This window comes from Sturnira hondurensis, unplaced genomic scaffold (genome assembly GCF_014824575.4).
Source record: "Sturnira hondurensis isolate 20B ecotype Veracruz unplaced genomic scaffold, ASM1482457v3 Scaffold0005279, whole genome shotgun sequence".
NCBI classification, from domain to species: Eukaryota; Metazoa; Chordata; class Mammalia; order Chiroptera; family Phyllostomidae; genus Sturnira; species Sturnira hondurensis.
The window spans coordinates 13592501-13616386 of NW_028077910.1; the positions used below are offsets into that span (position 1 = coordinate 13592501).

Here is a 23886-nt window from a genome sequence, read left to right on the forward strand (position 1 = left end):
AGCAGAGTTTGAAATGCACTGAAAAAATTTCAGAGGGGGAGTGGGTGAGGGGATTGGATAAAAGAAGGTGAAGGGGTTATCGAAAGAACATAGATGCTTAGCCCATAGACACAGAGCACAGTGTGGTGATGGCCAGGGGAGGGCGGGGCGGAGGCTGGCTGGAGGTAGGCAAAAGCCGTGGCGGGGGATAGGAGACATCTGTAATGATATCAACAATAAAATGTTTGTGTAAGATTTTTTTAATTTACTTTTGGAGAGAGGGGAAGGGAATGGCAAAATAAGGGAGAGAAATATCAATGCGTGGTTGCCTCTCACACGCACCCTACTGGGGACCTGGCGTGCAATCCGGGCATGTGCCCTGAGTAGGAATCGAACCAGCAACTCCTTGGTTTGCAGCCCACCCTCAATCCACTGAGCAACACCAGCCAAAGCTAAAAAAATTCTTTTTAAAGATAAAATGCACCGAAATAGAATGCGATTAAAGCAAGGAGACAAGTACAAAATCCAAAGGAAAGGAAAACTGGTCTTCTACACTGTGACTATGAATCAAACAATCCTAGACAGAAAATGAAACAAAGTAACAAAAACTTTAAAATAGTTACATCGCTTACCTAGCAAATATCTTTCTAGGAATCTACTTTTAAGAAAAAGTCAAAGATAAGCATCAAGGGCTTGTGTTCAAACGTGTCTGGACACTGGCTGATTAAATCGCAAGGTGTCCACACAATGGAAAACAATGCAGTTATTAAAGTCATGTTATGGTATGTCAACTGCACTTTAAAAATAAAATTTAAAAACTCATAAGTAAAAAAATTCATATTATGAAAATACCAAATTATGTTGGAAAATGTTTATAACAGAACACAGATTGTATTATATGCATGAGGAATTAATATGTATCGATAGTTATCTCAGAGTAGTAAAAGTCTGAGTGACATTAATTTTTCTTCCATATAGTTTTCAGCATATTTAAATTTTCCCAAAAGAAACATAACAGAAAAATGACTGACCACTGACTAGATGATGGAGCACTGAGCCGAATGCTTTATGTGCACCGTTTATGTGAACCTCACGGGGTTACCCCGATGAGGAAACAGACTCAGGAGGTCAAACAACTTAGCCCTGGTTACTCAGTGAGTGGTGGAGCAGGAAACACCAATCGCTTTTGAACCAGAAAAGAAAAACAATAAATTTTTACAAAAAAGGTGTTGCCTACTATGGACAGTCCTTTGTAAGGTAAATCAGCTTGAGAAGAGAAAAAAGATCTCAGGAGCCAAGATTTGTGACACATAGGGAAAAAATATGTAAAATGGCTTCAGTGGTACAAAACTAGAAGCTAAAGATGATGGAAAGTAATGAGAAAACTGAGTATAGTGAAATAATATATTAAATTTACTTTTCAATATTTAACTGTAAGCCTGAAAACCACCCACCTCTTCATATTTTATGGACTACCCATGCCTCCCCTCAAGAAAAGAATACCTTTCAGAGGAAAAGGTATTATACTTATTTAATAAAACTCCAAAGAAAAATACCAGAGTAATGATTTTGGTGCTAAGTTCCAGAGAGGCAAAAGCTATTTTCAAGAAAAGATAGTAAGTGATATTGAATTAAATTGTAATGAGTGGCCTCATTAGAGAAAGATCATAAGTAAATTAGACTGATGTTAGAAACATTTTTAGAATGTATTTTTCTCCAGTAATTTGTAAAGGTCAAGTTACTATTCATTTTGCATTTTAACAGATGTAAAAACAAGCTTCTGATATCCTTAACTATGAAAATATGCCTTAGGATTTCTATTTAATACTGCGTAGGTCATAGTTGTGGGAGTTTTTAATTTTTCTCTCCACTCCTTTTTAATCCAATGTTCTATTTTACTACCAATTCTTATTACTTAGTCCACAGTATGCAATTTTAAACTTAAAAATTTTAGGTATAATGTCCAAAATAAAGAAAGTTCCCCCTACATTCGATAAGTTCGTACTTAGAAGACATTTGGGAAACCGAGGACCGGGCTCCATCGGTACCTGTGCAATGACCCGTTATAAATGTTTCTGCCGCTGTGAAGACCCAATTTCAAAGCGACTTCGAAAACCCAGCCGATGACGGTCTAAGATCACAAACCTGGGAAACGCGTCTGAAGAAGAAATACCCACTTTTGCCTCAAGGATGGTCTGCCAAAGTGTGCTTTGCCAAGAAAGAAGAAAAGTTTGATAATTTTAATATCTTTCCAATTCTCTGATTTTACGAACTACCCTTCCCCCTTCACTTTATTAAACAGGCACACACACAATCCTAAGTGGTAGAGAGAACGCTTCAAGCGCGGTTGAAAGGAATGGGACAAATAGTCCACGGCAGGGCCTTTCCGGTTTAGATTTGCCCCACGTATCTGCCTGACTTGGAACACAGCGCTACTGCTTCCTACATGTGTTGATTGTGAATCGGGCACAGGCTTCCAAACTGGGTCAAAAGGAGACTAAAGCAAAGGACTGATTCTGGCCCCGAGTTATAGGTCAAGTTAATGTGGTTCTCACACACAATAAAGAGCTAAATCTGGCTGGAAGGCCATCTGATCAGTGACCATCTGGGTAGAAGCAGCTTTGGCACTGAGAAAGACATAGAAGGGATGTAAGGTGGGAAATCAGTTCACAAACATTGGGCAGGAAAATAGCTGAATTTGGGGAAATGGTAATTCAGGTGCTATCACCGCTGGGTATTTACAAGATAAAGGAGAGATCATAAAGGAGATCTTCCAGATCCATCCACCCGGGGACAGAAGAGAGAAGGGAGCAATACTTTTGTTGCAGGCCAGGTTTCCCTGCCCTTGAAAGGGGTGAATGTGCATGGGCTGACCTGGCAGCAGCCAGCACGCAGACTACTCGGTAATTCACTTAGGTCCGCCTTAAAATCTCTTTCTGCTGGTAACATTATTAACTTTGGACAACTGCTCTCGCCTTCGGGCACTTCTAAACAAAGTCACAGTGAGCGCCCTTGCCCACCAGAGAGAGGACATAAGGCAAGAGAGTTGTTCTTCTCACACCTGCCAAAGGTGTCATTTTTTTGTTTTGTTGCCATTTTTAATCTCTGCCACTTCCAACCTGGAGGGAGTCAGGCACGTAAGAAAAGCATCTTTGAGAAGACCATCGTGTATTCCAAAATTCATAACTCTGCCCCAGGAAGGCAAATGTGATTCCTTCAAGAGAGACGACATCAGGAAAAAGTCCTGGGCTTAACCCTGAGAGGTGTAAGTGAAATCCAATGCTTACTGTGGAGATTTAAGGTTGCTCTGGAGAACCAAAGCAGTGCACATGCAAATGCTACTCGTGTGGCAGAAAGACAGGCACTGAGGGTGTAACACTCAGCATGGGAGGGACTTGAAATCATAAAACCCACTTAATATAAAGACTGAAGTTTTCACCTAGTTTAAACATTAAGGTCATTCAGGACGATTCCTCTGGCATTGCCCGAATGACACATCTGTAATCACTTTATCAGCCATCGCATCCATTTTTGACCTAAGGACGTTTCACTTGGCGGTACCACACATGACAGCGTGAAATGGAAATACAACTCCACACCCTGAACGCACAGTGGCTCCCCTGCCCAAAGGCAGTGGGTTTTTTCATTTTAAAACTTAAACTACTTCCCTTTTCTAAATCCTTACTCTCTGGCTGTGGTAAGATATCAAATACAGTATGGCTCAGTCACACGGTCATTTTCCTAATCTTAATATTTTGGTCAAATCTACATTTAAACCCTAAAGGATTAAAGAACGTGTCCATATACAGTCAAGAGGAAAGTTACAATTACTTCTCTACTGCCGAAGTGATGACTAACGGATTCTTTGCCACTTGGTTGCCACACACAGTACAGTCTCTCGGTCCGTCTTTTAACTCCTGTTCTAAAGCCCACACACCTCTCGGATCTCCTGGATGGCAACACGGACACAGCCCAGCAGACTTCTTCATAAGCCTAACGGCAGAACAAGCAGCCTGCAGCCGAGCCGTCCTGTTAAATTCTTGTGCTAGGTGAGTTCCTATCTTTTCAGCAGTTATAGAAAGAAGTAAGTTTCACATTCTATACACTTGAGATGTAATGGGAGAAAAATGTTGGGTAATGTTTACAGAGAGAAAAATGTTTCCTACTTCAAAGATAATTACAGTAATTGACAAACCCCCTTCTGTTTCTGAATTCTGTGCTATAAAGCTTGAGGAAAACTTAACTTCTACAAGTGATATCCAAGGGTGTTGTAGAAAGTCCCATGCAGAATGCTAACTGAAACTACCCTTAGGGATTCAGAAAGCCAATGGGACCAACTATTACAAATGAATTATAACATACTCATGAGTTATTAAGCAAAAATGTAGCTATGACAATGGAGCAATTCTTTAGGAAGGCTGCCAAAACACAGTCGGACAAATGTTGCTTGGCTGGCCTTCCGGCCAGAGAACCCCTCTTGGGCCTCACTCGACTCCTGCCCCACAGCCCCCAAATCTGGTTGAACTTGACCAGTGTTTCTCAAGAGTGGGACTTCAACCAACTGCTTCTGAATCACCTGGGATAGGGGAGGGATTATCTTCTTAAAAATGCAGGATATTTGTCCTGTTGCATTTTTTAAAATAAATTGAGATATTTCAGTTGCGACTCTGGAATCTGCATTTTAAACTTGTGCTACATTTTAACAAGCTCACTAAAGATCGAAACCCACCAGTTTCTACCCCTTAGAGTCCCAGTGTTACAAGGTCTAGGCATGTGTATTTTCACAAAGCTCTACAATGAATTCTAATGTATAGACTTGTGTCAGACCCTCCACAGTAATAGCCTTTCTGCATCCCCCAAGACCCAGTTTGGCAAATAAATATTTTTAATTGTAAAAACCTTGAGTGTATGCAGTGACATTCTCACACAGCCTATACGCTCAGTGCCACACGCGTTTTATCATACAAATTGCCAACCTGCCCGGTCTCCGAAAGCCTGAGGCCTCCCTAAAGCAAGCTAACTGACCTTGAGTATTTCAACGCATAAGCACCTGGAACCCTTTTCCGACAGCTTGTGGGCAGTCAAGCAGGTCTCAGCAAGCTGCATGAGACGGGCCACAAAATGACCTGTGGCAAAGCACCTTGAAACCACAGTGATTTCCTCTCATCTGTGCCCCGGCAGGGACAGACCATTGGCTTGACCTCAGCCGGGGACCACCAGTGGAATTTTGAAGCCTGGAAAGTTTCAGTAAAATGTAGCAGAAAGAAAAGCAAATCAGCATCACCAGCAGTGTTGTATAACTTTGCAGACAGATTTTGAAAGGGTATCTTATTTTAGCAAGAGGGAAATGGGATACCTAATTGCATGGAACAGCTATAATTTCAGCAGTGAATGCACCTGCTGGTACAAATATAAAACGCCACATTTTAAAATGTGAATGGGCATACAGTTCATGGACTTACAGAGAAAGATATATCCTTTCCAAGTCCTGCTTCAACTGTGAAAGGCAACAGCTGGATGAGCAGGGACACAGTCATGGGCTACACCCCTCCAATTAATAGTTGAGTCTCTACCATGTGCTAGGCACAGAGCTAGTTGCTAGGAATAAAGGTGGGCAAGAGTAGATATGTCTTTGTTCTTATGGTGCTTATTATGGTCTAGTGGGAGACGAAAATTACCCAAATACTCGCTGTAAGTGTATAAAGAGAAGTGATGTAAGGAAAGAAACAAGGTTCTTTGCAGGAGGAGGGGGGGAATCTAAACAGCCTGACCAAGGCCTCCCTAAGCGTGAGGCTTCAGCATAATCCACAATTTGACCAGGAGGTTCACAGGTGCAGGGGAAGGAGGAAGGAGGCAGAGAAGGTCAGTACACAGTCACTAGAGCATTTTTATTGATATGAATTTTCAAAAATGCAGACAAGTGAAAGCCAGGGGTGCATAAAAGCTGCAGGCTCTAGGAGGGAAGGCTTTAAGAAGGACTCGTGGTCTGAGGCGTTAGATACCCACCTCCCGCTGATGAGAAACAGAAGGAAGAAAGCAGTGTGCGCTGTACTTGCCCGAATAAAACCAATAATAACTTTCTGTTTAGGTGGGGCAATGGGACGGGGGATTCATTTCTGCACTTTTTCAAAACACGGGTATATTATAAAGAATCCGAGTTAGGAGCAAGGTGAGGTCCCGAAGCCTTGACTGCCCAGGCTACGCCTCAGGGATTCTTCACTCTCTCTCCTCCTCGCCCAGTCCTCCCGGGTGGCCCATCTTTGCTCAGCAGAGGCAACTGCCAGAGCCTGGACCTCCTCCCACGCTCCTCTCAAGGGCTGAATTCACACCAAGTTTTGACCTCTCTGCAACAACCTAAAGCACTGTAACACGTGCCTCCCACTGTTCGTTTTGTCTTTAAGTCATAAAATGCGTTTGTTTCTGAAAAGAACTGGGAGGTAAGAGTGTCAACTGATAAGCATCAACTCGCTTGGAATCGTGTCCCTAAAAGTCAGAGGAATAAAACTAAAACGAGCTTTTCTCTTCCCGGAAATGCAGGAAGTCGCCTCAGTGGGAGAAGAAAGAAGTCCAGGGGTCTGCCCAGGCCGAATCCTCCATTACCTTCTGGTATCAGCTCCATGGCCCTCGGCCGCGCAGAAAGCGCCCGGCAAACGGAAGGCGGGGTACGACTCGACAGTACAGGGCAGCCAGTCCCTCCCCGTGGGAGGGACTTTGTTCAGAAAGGTGAAATCTGGGCAACGGAGAGAGTTCGCCTCTGCAGTGGCTCCCACCTACTGGGCCGGGGGGGGGGGGGGGGGCTTCGGAAACCGGGTGAGGCGGGCTGGCCCAGCTCCACTGAGTACATACTGTGGGTCGGGTACTATACTTGGTACTTCACATATATAAATTACTTCATTTACTCCTCACGACAGCCCTGAAAGGTAGGTATGATTATCAATGCTTTGCAGATGAGCCTCTGCATACCTCTTATAGTCCTTTACTCTTCAACAAAATCTATAGTTTCATAAATATTATTTTTTAAAAGATTTTATTTATTTATTTATCAACCTAGGTGCCCATCAGTAAATGTGGTTCGCAGGCCTGCACTCAATCCACTGAGCTACACCAGCCAGGGCTTCAGTAAATGAATGGATCAAACAACTATGGTACGTTTACACAAAGGAATTCTATGCAGCAGAAAGAAGGAGCTCCTACCCTTTGCAACAGCATAGATGGAAGTGGAAAGCATTATGCTGAGTGAAATAAGCCAGGCGGTGAAAGACAAATACCATATGATCTCACCTTTAACAGGAACCTAAACAACAAAACAAACAAACAAGCAAAATACAACCAATTACACTGAAATAGAGAACAGGCTGACAGTCACCAGAGGAGAGAGGGGAGAGAATTTCAGGGGGAAAGGGAAAGGGTTTACAGGAACAAGTATAAAGGACACATGGACAATAACTAAAGTGGGGCGGAAATGGGAGGGAGGTGGGGAGCACTGGGGGGTAGGCAGGGTTGGGAATATAAGACAGAAAACTATATTTGAACAACAATTAAAATTTAAAAATAAATAAAGAAAAAACCTTAAATATAAAAAAAAGATTTTATTCATTTCTTTTTAGAGAGGGGAAAGGAGAGAGGGAGAGGAGTATCAGTGTGTGGTTGCCTCTCATGCGCCCCCTACTGGGGACCTGGCCAGCAACTCAGGCAAGTGCTCTGACTGGGAATCAAATCAGTGAGTGACCCTCTGGTTCTCAGGCCAGCATTCAATCTACTGAGCCACACCAGCTGGGGCTCATAAATACTTTGTATAGGCAAGTTTTAGTAATCCACAGCTAAGAAAAATAAGATAGTACAATTGAGTTGGAGCCAAGAACAAAGTTGAGACACAAAATATATCCCTAAGATTCTTTTTTTTTGTTAGAGATGAATTAAAAACTGAGATCTCTGGCACCCAAAGCAACAATTAATTAATTAATTAATTACAGGCAACCATCTGCATAGGTTAGTGTTCTTAAAACAGAGGATCAAAATCATGTTTATGGCAGACATTAATCAGTCAAAAAATTGTTTGCCATTAAGCACAGACCCACCCTGAGAATCCCTCTCAACATAGTATTCCAGGCACCACCAATCAATCATAATTAGCATACAAAAGGAAATCTGTTTATGAGCCTTGGCCTAAACCCAGGGTGGCAAACTATGGGCCCAAACACCTGTTTTTTGTAGATGAAGTTTTATTGGAACACAGCCCCATCCAATTGTTTACATATTGTCTGTCTTAAAATATGTACCATATGGCTCATTACAAAAAAACATTTGCCAAACCCTAGTCTAGGTAGATGGGTGGAAACTAAAGCAAAAGTGTGTGTGTGTGTGTGTGTGTGTGTGTGTGTATTATCAACACTGTTTAGCTCACATTATTTGCCTTCACGTGTTCAGCACTGTGTTAGATTCCAAGTGTACACAAATAAGTTGTATAGAGTTGTTACCTGGAAATAGCTCACAATCTAGCTACAGAAATCACTGAAGAGATAGTCACAAAACAATTTGATCAGTTCTAAAACATAAATATGTACAATTCACTATGTGAATCCAACAAAGTGAATTAAAAACTCTAATACCCCAAAGAGATTTCTTAAATATTTTATGTCTTTCCACTTGCCCATACAAACTAAGTGGTCAGAGGGAGCCTTGGAAATTGTAGCCCCGTGGCAATCCTCAGAAGCAATGAGCGGGTAAAAACGCAGCCAGACATGATACAGAGTGTCTGCCTTAACTCGACATAACATTAAAAATGAAAGGGTCATTAGGCACTTTAAAAACAATGGGCAACTGCCGATGTCTCATAAAACAACTAACGTGAGCAACTTTGGATTCTCCAAACTGTCATTTGTCAGGAACCACATGATCAGAAGAAAATTAACAAGGTTCCCAAAGAGCATGCAAAGTTTGAATTCGGATTCACAGTAGACTGGCAGGGACATAACACATTCATGATGGTAGTAATCCACAGCTGCTTCAAACTGAGAATACAATGAATTGCCTCGTCAGGGCCCGTGTCTCTGAAATGGCAAGCAAAACCCATCTGCTGTAGAGCAGTGTCCCATCTTTATGCCCTAAACCCAGCCAGTCTATTTTCCAGAGAGATCCACCTAAAGATTTATCGTTGCAACAAGCAGTTTCCAAATGTCATAAATCAGTATGAAAATAGTCTAGAAAAAGTATGAAAAAAGAAGAAAAAGTATGAACTTTGCTACCTACAGTAAGCAATTGCTCATTCCCTTTTATTCCCCAAGCTAGTACCTACGATTCTTCTTCAAAACATACTGTGTTGACCTCAGTGCCCTAGGATGAAAGAAGTCACTAAACAAATCAACATGACTCATGAGACGCACTCAACAAACCAAGACTTCTTTTCTAACACAAATCATACATCCACATTCAGACAATTAAAAAGTGAAGGTTAATGAAACTGTAGAAGACAGGTGGCTGGCCATTGTTGCTTTGAATAGCTATTTATTTATAAAGTAGAGTTGCCAGTTCTGTTTGAAATCCTTCCTTCAAGTGCTGTACAAAACAAAATTTTATATGTTTCACATTTACATACAATACTTTAATGGTTTCCTTCCCAAGAACTAGGTAAAATTTCAGGGTTCTTTCCAGTTCTTCCGTTAAGGAGAAAATTAAATTAGGATATATATGTGTGTGTCCTATGTAATTTTTCAAATGAAAGTTCTATAAATGATAGTTCAATTTTGTAATACACCATTTAGCAAGCGCCATCAGGGAATGGAGAGATCCATATAAGTGAATGTCCCATTTAACTCAACTTTACTACTCTTCAATGATGAAAAATTATTTTAACTCCTTCTGACGGAAATGTTTCCAAAGTAAAACACATGCTGTCACAGTTTCTCAGAGAGAATGCACAAAAGAAAATCCAGCATTTCTTTCTTTCTTTCTTTTTTATTTTTGGATGGTTTAATGCCATCTCCAGAATATGAAGGGACGGTGATAACACACATGCATGTCTCCTGCACGTGAAGTTGGTTCCCACACCAACTCGTCCTGATTGCTGTGACGAGGTCTAGGTTCTCCCTCCATAGGCAGACAATCCTGCCTCTAAGCAGCTACTTTATGCACAACAGTCTAGCCCAAAGTCTTGGAAAATGCCTAACCTTCTTCCTGGAGAAAGGTGCATGGGCTGTGTGATTGTTATTTTCATGTTAGTCCTTTTTTGTACACTTCCTGGTCCGTGATAGTGCTCCAGATGGTTGACATGAGGAGGAAAAAAGTCTTACGTTCAGATAAGTGAAGTACAAGTCAAAAATGTAAATACATGAGATGTAAATGAATATCTATTTTTTTAATGGAACTGGAGAGCATTGTGCTAAGTGAAATAAGCCAGGCAGGGAGGAACAAATACCATATGATCTCATCTTTAATTGGAACATATATATTTTTATTAGAAATCATAGAAAATTTTCCTTTAGATTCATATTCTCTTAAAAATCGATCAAAATGGCACAACTAAAACTGGTAGCTGTATCTACGATATGTATAATGCACGTGGATGGGACAGTGAACATAAGAAACTTAGAAAATGTAAATGGAGTTTGTATGATTTGTCTCAGACAAGATTTGTATTCTTGGCTGAGATTTGTATTTGTATACAAGCTTTGTATTCTTACTTAAATATTCGTTATTGGGCCAAAACTGAAAATACGTCTTTCAGCTCTGGTTCTTCAGCACTTTGTGCAATATCGGCCATTAGCTCAGTAAATGATTGGTGCATGAATGAATCAAAAGACTTCAGTGTCACAGAAACATTTAAAGATGTCAATATCCAAATTTTAGATAATCGGTTTACCTGGAATCACTTTCCACTATATTTTCCCCATTAGGAAGAAATCCATATGCAAGCTAGAAGGCTGGAGTGGACGCACCGGATGGACCACTGACCCTCGAGTCTCCGCCAATGTGCACAGTTCTCTAAGCTAAAACAACCAGAAAAGCAGCTGGAGTCTAGAAGGTTCCTGAAGTCGTAGAGTTTAAGTATTTTTATAAACAAGCATTACAAGACTTTTGAGTTTTATGCTATCACATACTGGAACAAGTCACTAATATTTAGTCACATACATCTTATTAGCCAAATTGATGTTTTCAAACCTTATACATGATTGACCAACTTATTAAAATATTAAGGAACCAAATGTACAGGAATGAAATAACAATTACCGTGGACTGTTTCCTGACTATGCTTCTGGAAACCACCACAAAACAGTGGAAACTTCTATATTAATGGACAATAATCGTAACTTCCACATGGTTTTGGTTAAGCATTGCACCTACAGTTTCTCTTTTCTCCACCAGATGGCATCCATGAAACAGGCGAAATGCCTAACTTTCAGGCTGTTCAAAAGGGAAACAATAAATCGTAAGGGATGGCTGTCTTCTTGTCTACTAGATAACCAAGTATCAAAATTCAGTTATAAAAAGCAGATGGCCTCCTGCACTGGGTTACAAAGCAAGCCTAGTAATTCATTCAAGTGTTCATTCTTTCAACATTTACTGAGTGTTAACAATGCTCCTGGCATTATGCTGAATACAGAGAGCAAAAACAGTCATTGCCCTCAAAGAGCTTATGATTTAAGAAAGCAGATGAGTCGTAAAGAGATAACTACAAAGGGTACAATAAAGTCTCCAATAGAGAAGCCTTGGAAACACCATGTCAGAAGGGATTTGTGAGCGGAGTCTTAAGAGATAGAAGAGGTGAGCAGAACGGGCTGAACAGCAGCCCAGGCAGAGAGCACAAAGACAGATGCATGAAAAAGCCTGGTGTGTTTGAGGTTAAAAATGGGTTTTAGGACTGCAGTGAGCAGTATCCACGTGAGTTTCAAGAATGAGGGATGGGCAGAGGAAATGGGAGCAGATGAAGAACTAACAACAGGCTGGAATCATGTATGTATACTTAGGAATTTTAATTTTATGATAATAAATAGCAATAGTTAATATTTATTGATACTTCTATATGCTGAACACTAGGCTAAGCACTCAAATGCATTATCTTATTAACTACTTATTATAACTCAAACATGTGTATTATTTTTATTCCAATTTTTCAGATAAGGCCCCCAAAGTTTAATTTACTTAGCTTAGCAAATGGGATAGCTGGGATTTCAATCCAAGTCAATATTTGAATCTAAGATCAAATTACTAAATCCACAACTTATAAAGCAGCTTCTTGCAGAATCTACCATGCAAAAACATCCCTAAAATGTTTTTAAAACAAAATAATGGACCATCAGATTTATGATTTAAAACAGCAAGTGGGGCAAACAGTGTGGAGGCAGACAGAGGCCATCTGGCAGAAGGGAGATGTAGACATATTGAGTTCATTGTATTAAATCAGGTGGAAACAAATAAATTATTTTCAAACACAGTTGCCTAGTGTAGCCTTAAACTGACTTTACCATATTGAGACTAAAAGTTTTGCTAAAAAACAATTTCCAGGCTGCACACTAAATATTTTGGAGCCCAATAGACTAAATATTTCCCAGGGAAATTCCAAGGTGCGCTGAGCCACGTTCAGTTGTTTGGGTTTTTTTCCAGCTTCATCCAGGGGTAATTGACATCTGATTTTGTAAGATATTTAAAGTATACATCATGGTGATTCGATATATGTGTACATTATGAACTCCCCCATCTAGTTAATTAACAAGTCCACTGCCTTGTACTTATCATTTTGTCTTTTGATGGGAATGTGTAAGTTCTCTCTTAGCAAACTTCAACTATACAATTTAATTGTTCTTTAAGCAGACAACAATCACAAAAAGGCCTAATGCATTTCATGGAAATCAAATATAACATTCTTGCTGAGCTATTTCATGGACTTGTGAATTAAATAGGATAGATCAAAGTCGGAGAATACATGAAGAGATGGAGTCATTGTTCTCTCTCTGACTTTAAAAATATAGCTGAACCAAATGATAGATGTTAATTTAAAAAATAAGTTCCCCAGCTAATTCTTAGCACTCACTTTACACACTGTGTTGGAGAGCTGCCATCCGTCCGTCCTTGGGTTCTCAAGGTGGACCTACTGTAGTAACAGTCCCTCCCCACCACCCACTTACTCGAAAAAACCGTTGGAAGTGCACTACATGTGCTTTCCTTGGGTGAAAAGGCATTCCTTTCCATTCATTCTAGTCTACAGTAAACTGTGGGACAACAACGTTGTCCATTGTTTCAGCTTCTTCTGGAAGGAATGCTGAACAAAATGTGGAAAGCTGGGATCCAGGTCACACTGCAATTGGCCAGCTCTGTAGTTCTGTGCCTGTCCTGCCCTTAATCTCCTGGTCTGCAAGACAGGAGATTGAAGGGAAAGTGAGCTGATGGGAAAATACTGGGTTGGAGGATCTTCAAAATCTCTTTTTTTAAAAATATATTTTATTGATTATACCATTACAGTTGTTCTATTCCCCCCCCTTCAATCCCTTCCACCCGCACCCTCCCTCCCCTACCATTCTGCCCCCCTTAGTTTATAACCACGTGTCTCAAGTTCTTTGGATTCTATATTACCCCCACTATTCTCGCCCTCCCCCCTATCTATTTTCTACCTACCATCTATGCTATTTTCTGTGCCTTCTCCCCCCTTCTCCCCCTCCCACCCCCCTGTTTCTAACCCTCCATTTCTATGGTTCTCATTTCTATGGTTCCACTCCTGATCTAGCTGTCCTCTTGGTTTGCTTTTGTTTTAGGTGTGGTTGTTAATAGCTGTGTGTTTGCTGTCCTTTCACTGTTAATATTTTTCATCTTCTTTTTCTTATATAAATCCCTTTAGCATTTCATATAATAAGGGCTTGGTAATGATGAACTCCTTGAACTTGACCTTATCTGAGAAGCACTTTATCTGTCCTTCCATTCTAAATGAAAGCTTTGCTGGATAAAGCAATCTTGGCTGTAGGTCTTTGGATTTCATGACTTGGAATACTTCTTTCCAGCCCCTTCTTGCCTGTAAGGTCTCTTTTGAGAAATCCGCTGACAGTCTGATGGGTACTCCTTTGTAGGTGACTGTCCCCTTATCCCTTGATGCTTCTAGGATTCTCTCCTTCATTTTGGTCTTGGCTAATGTAATTATGATGTGCCTTGGTGTGTTCCTTCTTGGGTCCAACTTCTTTGGCACTCTCTGAGCTTCCTGGATTTCCTGGAAGTCTATTTCCTTTGCCAGACTGGGGAAGTTCTCCTTTATTATTTGTTCAAATATGTTTTCCACTCGTGGCTGTTTCTTTCCCCCTTCTGGTACCCCTATAATTCGGATGTTGGAACGTTTAAAGATGTCCTGGAGGTTCCTAAGCCTCTCCTCATTTTTTTGAATTCTCATTTCTTCATTCCTTTCTGGTGGGATGTTTTGTTCTTCCTTCTGGTCCATTCCATTGATTTGAGTCCCCGTTTCCTTTCCATCACTATTGGTTTCCTGTGCATCTCCCTTCATTTCAATTAGTTTAGCCTTCATATGTTCCTCTAATTTGTGACTTTGTTCCTCTAATTTGTGACTATAATCTACCAGTTCTGTGAGCATCCTGATAAATAGTGTCCTGAATTGTGCTTCTGAGAGGCTGGCAATTTCTTGGTCGCTTAGAGTTATTGGCTCTTGGACTTTGAGTTCTTCTTGTGCCATCTTTCGGGTTGTTCGTGCCTGTTCCATAGCAGGATCAGAGCCCTAAAATGTTCACTATAACAGGGCAACTAAGTCGCTGGGTTGTGACGTTGTATGTGGGGGCAGGGTCAAAGAGGGACAATGGCTCTCACTGGTATTGCAGGGCAACTAAGTCGCTGGGTTGTGACGCTGTATGTGGGGGCGGGGTCAAAGAGGGACTATGGCGTCCTGTCCGCCGCCTGCCGCCACGGCCCTCACCGGTGCCGCAGTTGCTGCCTTCACCGGGCCCACGCGTTTCGTCCCACTGCATGCGAGTGTGCCACCGCCGTCAGCCCTCGCCCCCTGGGACCTGCGTGGTCTGTCTCACTGTGCGCGAATATGTGCCCACGGTCTGCCCCGCACCCCAGCTGGTTCCCGTCTGCCTGCGCGCCTGGGTCGGGGGCCCTGTCCTGCCCGACCCTGCTCGCTGCTGGCTCCGCCCCTCTTACCGTCCCTGTTGACCGGTTAGATGTAGTCGGACTTCCGTATAATTCAATTTTCTGTCCTTTGGTTGTGTCTTTGTTTCTCCAAACCTTTGTTTTATTCAAACTTGGTTGTGGGAGAAGGCACAGTGTTTCCACCTATGCCTCCATCTTGGCGGAAGTCCAAAATCTCTTTGTCTTAAATTTTATTCTATGAATTTTAAAATATATTTATTTGTTTGCTTGTTTATTTTTCCTTCTATCATACCATCCTACCTCGGAGGTGCTAATGAGTAATGTAAGGCAAAATACAAAGACTCTGTAAAATACATACAACCTAGAAAGCCTAAGAACTGACTATAATTCAAGAGACTAATTGCAGAGAAAAGTAATAGGTTCCTAATATCTATTTTGTAAACTTTCTGTTTTGCAGGTAACACATTAAGTAGTAATCTTTCAAAATTAAATTGTGTAAGTCTGGTCAACAGAAGGCATATTGATTACACAGGTGGTTTAAAATATGCTCATACTTTCATGTATCCTTGGAACAGAATTTTCTCCAAAACCTCTATGTTAACGTTAGTGACTTAACAGCCATCAACTGGCAATAGGAAGCCCTTACTGAATTAACAGAACCAGCGAAGAAATCAGATGGCTTCCAATTCTTGCTGTCACATTAGCGGCAATGATCAAATCCTTTTACTAAATAACAGCAATTCTCTTGCTGAGCCTTAACTAAGGAAGCAAAAATGAGACCTAGTGTGAACAATTTTAAACATTTCAAGTGCGGTGTTAATAAGCAGTCATGATGCAATAACGAAGCAGGACAAATTCTTATAAAAATTTAGAGTACGCCTTAAGGCAAGCACTCTTGATGTCAGTCTTTTAAAAAACATCAAAAAGTCATCTAACTTAAACTGTGCACTCTTTTTTTTCTTTTTTTAATATAATTTTTTAATTTAATTCTTGTTCAAGTACAGCTTTCTGTCTTATATTCCCAACCCTGCCTGCCCCCCGCCCCATGCTCCCCACCTCCCTCCCATTTCTGCCCCCCACCTTAGTTATTGTCCATGTGTCCTTTATACTTGTTCATGTGAGTCCATTCCCTTTTCCCCTATGATTCTCTCCCCTCTCCCCTCTGGACCCTGTCAGCCTATTCCACATTTGAGTGTCATTGGTCATATTTTGCTTGCTTGTTTGGTTTGTTTAGATTCCTGTAATTTATGTAGCTCTATAACTGCAAAAACTGCTATTGAACAATAATTTAAATATTGAGATATGGACACTTAGAAGGTATCCTGAACTTATAGCATAACAGTTTCTTCCAGTCAATGACTCTTCACGCTAATTCACTGTATTTTAGGCATAAAGCATTTGGGACCTAGATGAATATAGAATTTTAAAAATAGTACAAAGTACTGAAATGTTTTAGCCAGACAATAAACTTTTCATTGCTGTTATGTCAAAGATTTCCCTTATGTGATTTTGTATTCTTTTATCATTAAATGAGATGAATGATAGATGAAAAGAGTTTTAAATCAGAGATGACTATGAAATGAATTTAAATTATTTTACTAACTCCTGGGAAATATATTTATTAAAATTTATTCTGAGTTTACTTCTCTTTTAAGTCTGTTCAACTATGTAAATACTTGGAGATTTAATTGTTTCAAACAAAACACATGATCCGCTATTACAGGCAAAAAATGAACTGAAATGTTTTGGTGAATATAATGAAAATATTCACAACTGCTAACACTTATTGAGTACTTACTATGAGCCAGGCAATGAGCTAAGAATTGTGTAATTTGCAACAGGCTGGGTACCCTTTCGGGCGGGGAGGAGGCCAACAGAGTGACTGGGACATCTATCCGTACATGTACGTAAATGTTTCTTTCTTGTGTTTGGTTTCGAGTAGTCGAAGAGTAGTGATCCATCAGTCACACTTTGCCAGGCCAGAAATGCCGCACTGCAGCAGAGCCTTTGCAAAACGTGGAGACAGCGTGCACCTCGGCAGTGCCCAAGTTGCCTTGCGTAAATAGTGGGATAATATATCAGATATATTATCACAATGAAAGTACACTACATTTGGTAAGAATAAATCCACTTGACCAGCACAAAAATTACACTAGATTGGTTTTCTCAAGTAAAATTCATTCTACTTCAGAGTTATCCTACCAAACATTGCACAGTTATTAACATATATGGAACTCCTCCCATGCGAAATGATGAAACACAAAAAGAAAGTAATTTGAGAGGAAGAATTAAATATTTATTTTATTAACACAGTGAAGTACACTGTATACCAGAAGGTATTAAATGTGACCAAAGACACTGAAATACAGAACGGGCTGACAGGGTCCAGAGGGGAGAGGGGAGAGAATCACAGGGGAAAAGGGATGGACTCACATGAACAAGTATAAAGGACACATGGACAATAACTAAGGTGGGGGGCGGAGATGGGAGGGAGGTGGGGAGCACTGGTGGGGGCAGGGCTGGGAATACAAGACAGAAAACTGTACTTGAACAAGAATTAAAAAAAATTATTCTTTACTAAAATTTAAAAAAGAGTAGTTATATAAGTCTATGCATACGTATAAAGTAACTAGGAAATTATAAATTAAGTCAGGATTTTGTCTTTTTTCAGCTAAAGAAAGTAATTTAAAAGATTATGATCAATAAAAAATTATGGTGACAAATGAATTAAACTATCCAAAACTGTAATAATTATAAGCAGAATTTATTAAATATATTTCAGAAACTAAATCTCCCAACTACTTCCAATGGTTCAGATTTTAGGTTAGTTTGCATTATAAATGTGTTTCTGCCATTTGTATTTTGCTCATACAAATTACATGAGCAAAATAACTAGAATATTAAAAAATTATTTTGTTCACGGTAAAACCATATTTCAAAATGTAAAACAACAAAACACATCCTCGGGAATATCAAGTATCTGAGATGTTTACAGCTCTTTAAGAGAAGACGCTGCATTAAGTCCTCCACGTGTTATCAGACTGACACCTAGGATTGAATGAATCTTGAGCCATTAAAATAACGTCAAGAAACTAAGTTAAAAATTCTCTCCCAATTCCCCACACATGACAGTCCTAATAGACGAGAGAAACGAACAGACAAACAAGACCCCCCCCAGGTCAAGGATCTGTTTCAAATCCCTAACACAGACCTGGGTCTTTGGTTATCACTAAATCTTCGAATTATGTTCCTTCTACAGGGCCAGGCCTGCAGTGAGAGGCAGGCCTGGGAGAGCAATGGTGAGGAGGATGCCGCAGCTGGCGCCTCCGCTTACTAGAATGTCAAATGCTTTTCTGATCTTTCTGTAGTACGAGAAAAGTAAACCATTCAAAGGAAAAATGCATTGTTTAGGAGATTCAGTACAAGGACCTGATGACATTCTCCAGCAGTGACACAGCTAGGAAACTAATTAAATATTGGGGAGTTAATGACCCGGCTGACTCAAGGAGCTTTGATTCAGTGCAATTAGGACTCCGTCGCTGGGCTCACTCTCCACTCAGGTTCCTGAGGGGCACAGCCCCAGGCCCCAGGACTAGTCAGGAGCAGCAGCACCCACTATTTACCCAAGGCGACTTGGGCACTGCCGAGGTGCATGCTGTCTCCACGTTTTGCAAAGTCTCTGCTGCAGTGCGGCGTTTCTGGCCTGGCAAAGTGTGACTGATGGATCACTACTCTTCGACTACTCGAAACCAAACACAAGAAAGAAACATTTATGTACATGTACGGATAGATGTCCCAGTCACTCTGTTGGCCTCCTCCCCTCCCAAAAGGGTACCCAGCCTGTTGCAAATTACACAATTCTTTAAAGCTGGAACAGAGATTAGACTCATAAATCAGAATCTGAAACTACATCCCACAGGATGAGAGAATTAAATGGTTGTCAATGTAAAGTTCACAGGACTCATTATTTATAATTAAAAGGAGTCAAAGAGTCCTTGAAGACTACATGTTTCCTCTTAAGAAAAAAATATTGTGTGTAAATTATCTTTTTTGCTTTGAACAATGAGGGCTGAGAAAGCTTCTCTCAAGGCTTTTTTCAGCCCCCACAGAATAGAGGTACCAGGCATGGAAAAGCAGAGGGGGAGCAGTGTGGACCCTCCTGAAGGTCCTACAGGTTCTCTGGACCAAGCGAGTGCCCAGCAGCTGGCCTTCAGCAGACATGGTGCAGGTCCTCGTGAATGCCTGGGAGCCACGGATTGTGAGGGTTCTGGCTGTTGAAGGCTTCTGTCTTCAGATACATGTTTTGTCCCTGTCTAAATACATTTATATGACAGAGGGAACACCACAGAGCCACCAAAAGTGACAATATAAAACAAATTTTAACAATGTGAAAATATTTACAGTATATTGCTAACTGAAAAAAAAAGTTTACTAACCTGTCCCCTGGCATGAACTCACATACACATGAAACAAGGATGTCACTCACAGAACCACAGTGGGTAGAGGAATTACATGTGATCTTTTTCTTTAAGTTTTTCTATTTTTTAGGATTTCTACAAATATATATATATATATGTGTGTGTGTGTGTGTATATATATATATATACATATATATATATATATATATTACTTTTGTAATGAAAAGAAGAAAAGAACGGGGGAAAACAGATCAAACCATGTCTTTCTCCCAGGGTTTAGTGAGCAGAAAACAATGAGTGTGTAATCTCTTAAGTTTACCTCTTATATGTTAACCTTCCCTCCTTTTCAACCATTTGACTTTGGTTCCAGCAGCGAACACACCGCAGTCTTTGGGGTGGGGAAGAGCAGAGCAGGCACAGATGTAACCGAAGTCTTTAGAAGATGCGCCAAGAAGCCACTTTACACTGATACCAACAGCGAAGGAAGAAGTCATGAGGAATTCTTTTCAACACAGTTCAGTGGTTTTCACTTTTTAAAAAACTGATCACCTAGATTTCTTATTGTTCATGTGCTCAACTTGTCAACTTACATTTAACATGAATGATGTGCTAAAATTGAAAACATTTACTTGTGCTACCCTCTAGCTCTCAAATAAAAAAAAAGACAAATTTCCTGGAGGAATAGGATTAATGACATATGTTCATTACACCATTAAGCTGAAATACCCATAACACAGTGTAAACCTCCATTAAACATTCCTCAAAGGCACTCTTCTTAAAGAGAAAATAGTCACTTTAAATTCATAAACAGAAAGCTATGTATCAAAATCCTTTTTTATGTAACCAGACTGCCTGAAGTCATTTGTTCCACCATCCCTGGCCCAGAAACATTTCAAATAAAGAGAGAAAGTTCGGTTATATCCCAGGCTAGAGACGACATACGTGGAGATGCAATATCTGAAGCTCTCAATTCAGGAAAACTTGTCAAGGCAACAAAAACAATGTACACATTCTGTTTGTGTGCTGTGAACTCTCGGGCAGCTGTGGCTCATCTCCCACCACCCTCCCAAGCTTCCAGGTGCCCCATTCCTGCAAATAATGAGGACACAGGGCCAGGAGGGAGGTGGGGGACCCTCAAAGAGGGACAACAAAAAATGATGATCAACGGACAAGGATGCAACGAACAAGAAGAGCTCCTACTCTCCTTTTGCCTGAGCGGCATTTTGCACCTCCAGATTTTCCTGCTTTCATTTTTGTTCCAAGGTCACTTGTAAATGCTATATTTTCTATTGGGCTTAATTTTGTAAGCAATTCTTAAGCTTTTCTGAAAATAAATAGGATATAAATCCCACAAAATAATAGAAATCATTTAAAGTGGTAACATTTCAAATGGTAATGAAATAAAAGTAGATTGCATTCTGTAATACATCCGTCAAAAAACGTATAAATAATAAGTATGCAAAACAAAGACTAAAGCGTTTTCCAATATGATTTTATTAGAAAACAAGTACAGATGTGCCTCACTTTCTCAGCTGCAGCAAAATTTGACAAGAAACTAGCCAAGATTTGGAAACAGCCCTAGTGCCCATCAGTAGGTGAGTAGAAACAAAAGCTGTGGTACATTTACACAGTGCAATACTATGCATTCATAAAAAAGAAGGAATTGGGATTATAAGACAGAAACCTGTACTTGAACAAGAATTAAATAAAAATTATATTAAAAAAAAAAAAAAGAAGGAAATCTCACCTTCTGCAACAGCATGGATGGACCTGGAGGTTATTATGCAAAGTGAAATAAGCCAGGCGGTGAAAAACAAATACCATATGATCTCACTTATATGCGAAATTTAATGAACAAAATAAACTGATGAATGAAATAGAAACAGAGGCATGGATACCCCTGTCAGAGGGGAGGGGGAGGGGGAACTGGATGAAAGAAGGGGAAGGGATTAGCCAAAGAACATACATGTGTAATCCATGGACACAGACAACCACATGGTAATGGCCAGAGGGAAGGGGGGGAGAGGAAGGAGGCTGGGTGGAGGGGGGCAAGAGAGGGGGAAATGGGGACATCTGCAATAATGTCAACAATAAAAATAAAGGTAAACAAAATAAATTTGTGTTAATCATAACCCCTCAGGGATCTTTTGCTTTTACAAAATCTGTTTTGCAAATACTGGCTTCCCTACTGTTTGTTTCCGAAGGAAAGCACTAGCACTTATTAAAAGCCAACATAACACTCGGCAGTGTGTTAAACACTGAGTAATCTACATCATTTATCCTCAGAACCATTTCACAGACGGGAAAACGGAGGCACAGGAAGAATAGATTCCCCCAGGGTACCTTAGCAGTGAACGGTGAGGGCTGAAGTTCAAACGACACACTTTTCTAATACATCCAACCACCAGGAATACTCATACTGGTAGTGGCCAGGTTGTAAAACTTTCACTCAGGCAGGTATGCAGGCAAGATATTATGAATCTCCACCTCAGGGTAAATGAACTTGGGGAGAATGGTTTTACGGTCTACGATCAGTCGCAACCAAAAACTCAAACAAATGGCAATGATACTAACTTATTAAATGTGAAGGCTTTTATTATCAGAAAACAAGTTTACTTCACTTAAGCCACAGTAATTCCGAGAGGCGGTGAGGCGGGGATTATCGCCACCCTCCTCTGGCAGCTGGAGAGACTGAGGTACAGAGCAGCAAGCGACGTACCCGAGGATGGCCGCTGGGGCAGAGGAGAAGCCAGGAACCACGTTTCTTAACGCCGTGTACACTGACCGCTACTTCTCCTGCGCCATTCGGCAATGAGGAATAATTTTTATCAAGATTAAATGGACAATTGATGGCTTGAAGAGGTAGATGTCAAGCACTCCCAGCAGACATTAAGCAGACGCTACACCGCAGAGGAAACACGGGCTTTGTCTCCGTTCATCCCATGCAGTCTAGCCAGACTGCTCTGTGTTCACGATGTCCTTATACCCATATTCACTCTCTCGCGTTCTTGAAGAAAACGGTAGGAATTTGTTTTGGAGAAAACACTCCTACTAGTAAACTGTTCATTGCCACAAAGAATTTCTCACTCATCCTTCTGACCCCCTTCACTTCCCCGCTTTAAAGTAGAACTTAAAAACAGAGGGATTAATCACAGAGAAAAAGAAAGCAGAAAACAAAGGAAGGACCGCTCTGTGAGAACTCTTCACTGTTCTGCTAAGAAGAAGCTCTAAGAGGACAGACGACCCCTTAGAGAAAACACTGTACACAAACCTCTAGTCCAGTAAACAGTGAGGATTCCAAAAGCAGTCTTTCGAACAAATTCTAACTCTACTTGGGGAAAGGGTCAAGTGCCATCTGAAGAAGAGAACATTTTGGAAGAACGGGCTTGAGTCGTTCCCCTGGAAAACACTATGTTCTAATCAATTGTAATACCTCATTTAGAATTTCTGGTTACTGCTATTTAATTATAAATACATGTGAACTGCAAATGGGGACAAATAGTAAAACCCACCATTTTTATGCCTGGCCAAAATGCCTTCTCCCCACCCCCTAACTAAGGTAGGAGGTCCCTGCCCTCCCCCTCTGTGTCATTTTTTTCTTGCCACGTAGCACAATTTGCACTCACACGTTTAAATGTTCGGTGTTTGCTTCCCCCATTAGACTGCAAGTTCTGTCTGTCTAGTTCACCACTGCAGATAAGTGCCTGGGGAAAAGAGCAGGTGTCCGGTAAATAATTGCTGAATGAACTAAATGGATCCATGCGGACTTGCAGCTTCCAACTGATGAAAGCAGCTTCCCACTGGATGGCTACTTTTCTCTGACAAGTTCTGCCACCCCTGGGTGGAGAGAGCTTTCCTTTGAGTGGAGCACAGGACAGTCCATTGGTTTGTGCACCTTGGCAAAGTACCACAACCCCCAGAACCCAGATGGTAGTATTTTGTTATGACAGCCGAGCAAAGTAATCTACTACCTAAAACCCTAAACAGCAATTTTGAGGTTACAAACAAGGAAAATTGCTGTGAAGGGTTAGCTTTGCCTTAGGACGGAAGAACCTAAGCCCAGTGTGCCCCATAGCTCTACAACCGGCTGTCATCTTCTTCTCCCCAATGAAGGTCCAAGCTTAAATCCTTACTGCAACACTGCACTAGACCGAAGGGCCTTGTCGGGTCTGGTTTGAAGAGTCCCACAGAACCACACCGACTGGTCCTGCTGCAATCAAGCTTCTGCCTCCTGGGCCGCACACTGTGTTCAGATGGGTCAGGTTACCTAGCCACGTGCCCTGGGATCAGGAGGAATGTGTCGTCTGTTGCTAGTAGTGAGGAAGGCTGCCGGGCAGACTTAACACAGGAACCCCGTAATTTGCATCCATTCTCTCGTTTTCTGGTTACTTTAGAGGGGGAAATTGAG

The 23886-nt window shown here is 40.9% G+C and overlaps 1 protein-coding gene across 3 annotated transcripts in view; it reads right to left on the minus strand.

The window, feature by feature from the left end:
* PPM1L (protein phosphatase, Mg2+/Mn2+ dependent 1L) overlaps positions 1-23886 on the minus strand; it is a 247634-nt gene that overhangs the window by 73560 nt on the left and 150188 nt on the right. Inside the window, exon 1 of one of the 3 annotated variants that reach the window (XR_005066566.1) lies at positions 2125-2204. The exons of the other annotated variants lie outside the window; for them this stretch is intronic. The gene's annotated coding sequence lies outside the window, so the exon portion shown is untranslated. Of the gene's footprint in view, positions 1-2124; positions 2205-23886 lie in introns of those variants that run through there. 3 annotated transcript variants of the gene reach the window in all.